Raw genomic sequence first — 7357 nt, forward strand, 5'->3', positions numbered from 1 at the left:
TGTTTAATCGGCCCTTTATCACCCACGTCTATGTCATGTTCCAGGACTGTAGGTACAGTCGGAACATCTCCGAATAACTCAGGGAAATCACCTATCACAGACAACATGTCAGCTGTTTGAGAGGGAGTTAAATGTGGCAAACGATTTGTAATGACTGCCAGCATAGCAGAGTTGTTGAGTCGACCTTCAATCACGCATCATGACGGCGGAGTCACCGCATCATCATCTTCTATCAGTGACCAAAGCAACACGGAGGACTCGACTGGATCAGGTAAGTTATAATTACACAAGTCAGTTTTAACATATTCATGCGTATAATATGGTTTGAGCATGTTTATATGACAGACGCGAGAATGCCGTCGCTTATCTGGAGTTAGAATTACATAATCCAGGTCAGATATTTTCTTTTCAACAGTATATGGCCCTCTAAGTCGTGCCTGAAATACAGAACCGGGCACGGGTAAGAGAACCAACACTTGGTCTCCAGGCTTAAACGAACGGGCTCTTGCTTTTCGGTCATACCAAGTTTTCATGCTAGATTGGGTCTTTTCTAAATTTGCTCTAGCGAGTTCACGAGCTCTGTGCAGTCGGGTGTGAACGTCGCTTATGAACTGTAACGCGCTACGAGAAGTAGGTTTGCTTAACCACTGATCTTTAATGACGCTCAAAGGTGTGCGAACGTCGTGAGCAAACACTAGCTCAGCCGGGCTGAAACCAATTGACTCCTGTACGACTTCTCTAGAGGCCATTAGCATCCAAGGAATCGCATCTTCCCAGTCTGTACCCACCTCCAAACAATATGCACGCAGCATCGATTTTAGCGTCTGATGGTAACGTTCGAGGGCGCCTTGACTCTCTGGATGAAACGCGCTTGAAATGCGGTGCTTAATTTGGAGCGACTTTAGGACTTGGGAAAAGACACCTGAAGTAAAATTTGTCCCTTGGTCACTTTGAACGATTTTCGGTAGTCCTACAAAAGTCCCGACGCAGGGACGTAACAATGTTCATGGAGGATTTGCGTATACATAATTACAAGTAATATACTTGAACATATTTTAACTAATTACTAGTGGGAAACAGTGTTATTTTAGTATATGAAGGAAAATTGATAGACTAATGAAATCCGGTATTTTCTTTGAGCATGAGTTGAGTTTAAGAGTCGGGGCCGTTTCAGTAAGAAAATATGCAATGGATGCAGTGTGTTTATTGAAGGTAAATTTGTTTAAATTAATTACTTTTTCATAGATTGAAGAAAAATATTTTAAATAAAAATAACAATTACGATATACTGCCCGGCCAAAATAGTCACTGTTTGGATTTTAATTGGCAAATGCTGAAGAGTCTGTGATTGGATCATTATTGCAGTGATTATTATGTTTCTAGCATGTCATATATTTGTCTACAGTTCTTCTAACCTTAATTGATGGAGTTTGTAGCTTTTCGTTTCTTAAACAAAGCTACACTGTGTAATTTTTTTTAAGTTGATTCTTAGCAAAAAACACTTTGTTCTTTCAAAATGATATGTGCTCATTAGTGTAATTACTTCTACCAACTAATCAAGTATTCTCGTAAGCGTAGAATCTGCCATTTATAATACATACGAGCGAGTCGCTGGAATGGCGGCAGCCATGTTGCGCCTCCATCTTGAAAATACATTAGCCAAAGAGGGACATACCTGGAAATTCAAGCTTCCTTTCGCACTCAGTGGCACCGTGATGAATGCGAGGGGGAGATTACTCACGACTGCCGGCAGATTTGAAATAATAAGGCCACCGTAGAAGTTAAAACGCCCTCGGAAGGGGAGGGGCTAGAAAGTAATATTCAGTTGGTAGTCATAAACAATTTCACCGCTAGATGGGAGAAAATCCTACACAGTGTAGCTTTAAACAACCAGACACATCATGGCCATATTCCAGGATGACACTGTCAGGATTCATCAGACTCAAATTGTAAAAAAAAAAAAAAAAAAAGAGATGAAGATTCATTTTCACACATGAATTGATGAGTCCAGAGCTTAAATTCACTGGAAGTCTCTGGGATCTGCTGGACTCTTGCATTGTCAATACCAGATCTTGAACTAAAATTGATGCCCATCTTAATGGAAATAACATCACAACATGCATTTACATCAAGAGGTGCATCAATTTCTCTTAAGCATTTGCCTAAATCCAAACAGAGACTTGTTTCTTGGCCGGGCAGTTTACAATGATTCAGTTTACAGCACCTTCACAGACTGAGAAAAATAAATCACTTTATCATCGCCATCTTGCTCCGACCAAAGTGATTTAAACACACCTGACGTCGTAACTTCCTAACTCATAAATACGAACTTCCCAGGAGGACTTGAACGCACCATAAGATTGTACTTTTAATGTGATTAGTGCATTTTCTGATTGTACCACTGCTGCCTTATTATGAGTGTATCGTGTTAATGTTGCTGTGTTCAACTACTGTACTTTTTTTGTGCTGTTTTACGTGACTTGAAGCGTATTTGTTTGTCATATAAGTGTTATCATTGACACATGGCATCACAATAGTGTTTCCGCAGGTCAAAGTTCATGTGTTATAATGAAAGCGAACAATCCCAGAGCAAACATGTTTTTATGTTATTTTCTATGATAATCAAATAAAGTTGCATTGTGATATGTAAACAAGTATGGATTCTAATTTGCATTTTGTTTATTGGTTTTGGGGTTTTCCAGTTGACATATATTTGTGAAAGTCGGTTTCAAGATGATATTTATCAGACAAAAAACTGTTGCAGCTTATGGTCTTCTAAAGAAATACATTATTATGACTTAACTGTCCACAAGCTTCCAGAATTAAATATCAGTTATGTGTTTAATTAATATAGTATTTATAGATGAAATTATGTTATATGTTCAATATAAGGAGATAACTTTATTCCATAACTTATAGAGTGATGTTCATCCAGACCATAAATTAACTTTAAACATGTTTTTTGAAAATATATGCTTTTTAACCCTCCTTTTTATTTGTATCCCTCTTAAGCTTTTGACTCGACCACTTCGATTGAATGAAGTCCACTTTTTGTTTGTTTAGATGATGGCGTATATTCAAAGTTTTCAACCAATCAAAAATGATTGAAAAGCTTATAAGGGTTTAAAGGTTGCCTTTCTGACTCAGGATCAGGCGTATTTCACAAAACAAGATTACACTACATATGTTTAAAGGTGAAAGTATGTCCGGGTCATTGCTACTTATATTACTTTGCCCAAGATCACCCTATTGAACCAGGTAAATTAATAATTTAAAGGGGAAATGAAACGTCCATGTTTTGGCACTGGTAGTAGCTACATATATTAGAAAAATCACCTTGCCAAACATTTTATTTTAAAAAGTTGTTAAAAACCACAGATATGACAAAATTATTTTCGTAATTTCTAGCTAGCGAGTCGCCATTTTGAAGTGACGTCACAGCCTACGTAACGGGGTTGGTTGGTTCCGCTGGTGAGTGAAGAGAGTGAAGCATTACTGGACCGGACTGAATACGCAATTGATTTGAAATGGAGGAAGACGAACTTGAAAGACCTGTTGAGCCCGTGTGTTCCATTACTTATGCATTTGAGTCGATACGGCGTGGGAACCGAGCAGTGGTACGTCGCTATGTCGAACAGCCGGTGATACATGGCCGTAGCCAGCTATGAGGTCACCGAGGTCCGGACCTCTGTCATTTTTTTACATTCAAAAATTAAATTTCAAGCTCTCTGAATGATTAATTAGCCGTTTAAACCACCTCATATGAGTGTTTGCAATTCATTTTGCTGCGAGAATCTAGCGCAGTGAACGGGGCTTGAGAGCGCGTTGTGAGGGCGCGGGTGCGATCCAGTGTTGCCAGATCCATCTAATGGAAAGGTGGCAGTAGTCTTCTGGACTTGTTTTTCTGATTTAATGTCACACTTTAGGAAGTTATTAAAGTGGAAAGTTGCATGTTAGGGTTCGTGATATATTAATCTTATTTCCAAAACACAAGCTTTGAACTTATTTCGGATTATTATAAAAAAAATTAAAAAATTGTTGCTTGTTTTTCGTAGCAATATCTGGCAACATTTTACTGTCGGCATTAATAAAAATAAAAAAAAGCTTATAGAAAAACTGTAATTGCTGACAGGAAGATACCACATTCGGTAAGACAAACGCAATGATCATCGTGATTATCTGTAAGAAATGTATAACACTATCAAAAACAATAGCATAATACAGATCTGTATGTTACAGAATGAAGCAGGAAGACGGCTTTTTTTATTGAAGAGTAGGATTGAAGAGTAGTCCACACACACACACACACACACACACACACACACACACACACACACACACAAGCTATAACGTTAGCAAATAGCCTGTAAATAGTTTGTAACGTCTGTAAAATGTAAAGCATTATATTGAATAAAAAATTATTTCACAAACATCTACTACAGTGTGCATGTGCAGTTTGTTAACATAACGTTAGACGTCGTCTTTTTGTCTGGTACTAAGTTAGCGTTATTTAGCTAGTTCATGCTTACAGCTGTTAGCCAACAAAAACTGTACCTATCGTTAGTTGTTCGCTGGTTCGACCAGCACATGCATCTTGTTAACGAGCCAGTGTGATGCAAACATGTATGAGAGGTTTGACATGATAATGATAGCAGATGAACGCTTCTTATGCGTAGTTTAATGTTAAGTTTTATGTCTTTCACTGCGTTTTACTGAACTCAGCCCAGAGCCTTTAAAGCCAACCAACCCCGTGACGTCACATGTTAGAATACTGCACAATGGCGGCGCCCTGGCCGCGAAAGATATAACGTTTTTTCTTTTGTTTCTTTTATATGTTTACATTTATCATGTTTCTTATATAATTGTTGATTATAGTGGAAATCCATTTTGTAAATCATGTAAACTTGATTGACTGCTTCATTTCTCCTTTAAAATATAAATGGAAAATATGTAATTTTGCTAGCTTGGCTGTTTCTTTTTTCTTTTCTTTTTTTAAATAAATATAATTCAATTCAATTCAAATTTATTTGTATAGCGCTTTTCACAATACATATTGTTTCAAAGCAGCTTTACAGAAAGTGCATTTCAGAAATGTAAATAGAAAATGCTCCTCACAGGCGTGGAGTCGTCTCTTCACAGGCGTGGAGTCGTCTCCTCACGGGCGTGGAGTCGTCTCTTCACGGGCGTGGAGTCGTCTCTCTTCACAGGCGTGGAGTCGTCTCCTCACAGGCGTGGAGTCGTCTCCTCACAGGCGTGGAGTCGTCTCTCTTCACAGGCGTGGAGTCGTCTCCTCACAGTAGTGGAGTCGTCTCTTCACGGGCGTGGAGTCGTCTCCTCACGGGCCTGGAGTCGTCTCCTCACGGGCGTGGAGTCGTCTCCTCACGGCCGTGGAGTCGTCTCTTCACGGGCGTGGAGTCGTCTCTTCACGGGCGTGGAGTCGTCTCTTCACGGGCGTGGAGTCGTCTCTTCACGGGCGTGGAGTCGTCTCTTCACGGGCGTGGAGTCGTCTCCTCACGGGCGTGGAGTCGTCTCTTCACGGGCGTGGAGTCGTCTCCTCACAGGCGTGGAGTCGTCTCCTCACAGGCGTGGAGTCGTCTCTCTTCACAGGCGTGGAGTCGTCTCCTCACGGGCGTGGAGTCGTCTCTTCACGGGCGTGGAGTCGTCTCCTCACGGGCGTGGAGTCGTCTCTTCACGGGCGTGGAGTCGTCTCCTCACGGGCGTGGAGTCGTCTCCTCACGGGCGTGGAGTCGTCTCCTCACAGGCGTGGAGTCGTCTCCTCACAGGCGTGGAGTCGTCTCTTCACAGGCGTGGAGTCGTCTCTCTTCACAGGCGTGGAGTCGTCTCCTCACAGGCGTGGAGTCGTCTCCTCACAGGCGTGGAGTCGTCTCCTCACAGGCGTGGAGTCGTCTCTTCACAGGCGTGGAGTCGTCTCCTCACAGGCGTGGAGTCGTCTCCTCACAGGCGTGGAGTCGTCTCCTCACAGGCGTGGAGTCGTCTCCTCACAGGCGTGGAGTCATCTCTCTTCACAGGCGTGGAGTCGTCTCTTCACAGGCGTGGAGTCGTCTCTCTTCACAGGCGTGGAGTCGTCTCCTCACGGGCGTGGAGTCGTCTCCTCACGGGCGTGGAGTCGTCTCTTCACGGGCGTGGAGTCGTCTCTTCACGGGCGTGGAGTCGTCTCCTCACGGGCGTGGAGTCGTCTCCTCACGGGCGTGGAGTCGTCTCTCTTCAAAGGCGTGGAGTCGTCTCCTCACGGGCGTGGAGTCGTCTCCTCACGGGCGTGGAGTCGTCTCTTCACGGGCGTGGAGTCGTCTCCTCACGGGCGTGGAGTCGTCTCCTCACGGGCGTGGAGTCGTCTCCTCACGGGCGTGGAGTCGTCTCCTCACGGGCGTGGAGTCGTCTCTCTTCACGGGCGTGGAGTCGTCTCTCTTCACGGGCGCGGAGTCGTCTCCTCACGGGCGCGGAGTCGTCTCCTCACGGGCGCGGAGTCGTCTCCTCACGGGCGTGGAGTCGTCTCCTCACGGGCGTGGAGTCGTCTCCTCACGGGCGTGGAGTCGTCTCTTCACGGGCTTCGAGTCGTCTCCTCACGGGTGTGGAGTCGTCTCCTCACAGGCTTCGAGTCGTCTCTTCACAGGCTCTAGCGTCCCGAGATAACGACAGAAAAGCAGATGGGAAATAATTAGCGTAGCTGCTGTTCATAATATTAATGCATTCAATCTTATTCAACTGTAGTATAAATGGTAAGTATTATGTGAATGCTTGGCTAAAGAGATGCGTCTTTAATCTAGTTTTAAACTGGGACAGCAAGTCTGAGCCTCGAACAATATCAGGTAGGCCATTCCAGAGTTTAGGAGCTAAATGTGAAAACGCCCTCCCTCCTTTAGTGGACTTAAATATCCTTGGAATGACCAGAAGCCTCGAATTTAGTGATCTTAAAGAGCGCGATGGATTGTAGGGCGATAGAAGTTCCGTTAAATACCCAGGAGCTAAACCATTTAGGGCTTTATAGGTCATTAGTAATACTTTGTAATTGATACGGAACTTAATAGGTAACCAGTGTAGAGATGATAGAATTGGTGTTATATGATCATATTTTCTTGACCTAGTAAGAACTCTAGCAGCTGCATTTTGGACTAACTGTAGCTTGTTTATTGAGGATGCAGGACAACCAGCTAATAAAGCATTACAGTAATCTAGTCTCGAGGTCATGAATGCATGAACTAACTTTTCTGCATCAGAGACAGATAGCATGTTACGTAGCTTAGCAATGTTTCTAAGGTGGAAAAAGGCTTTTCTTGTAACATATGAAATATGATTTTCGAAAGACAAGTTGCGATCTAGTATAACTCCCAGGTCTTTT

This window comes from Leuciscus leuciscus, assembly GCF_965113295.1.
Source record: "Leuciscus leuciscus genome assembly, chromosome: 2".
NCBI lineage: Eukaryota > Metazoa > Chordata > Actinopteri > Cypriniformes > Leuciscidae > Leuciscus > Leuciscus leuciscus.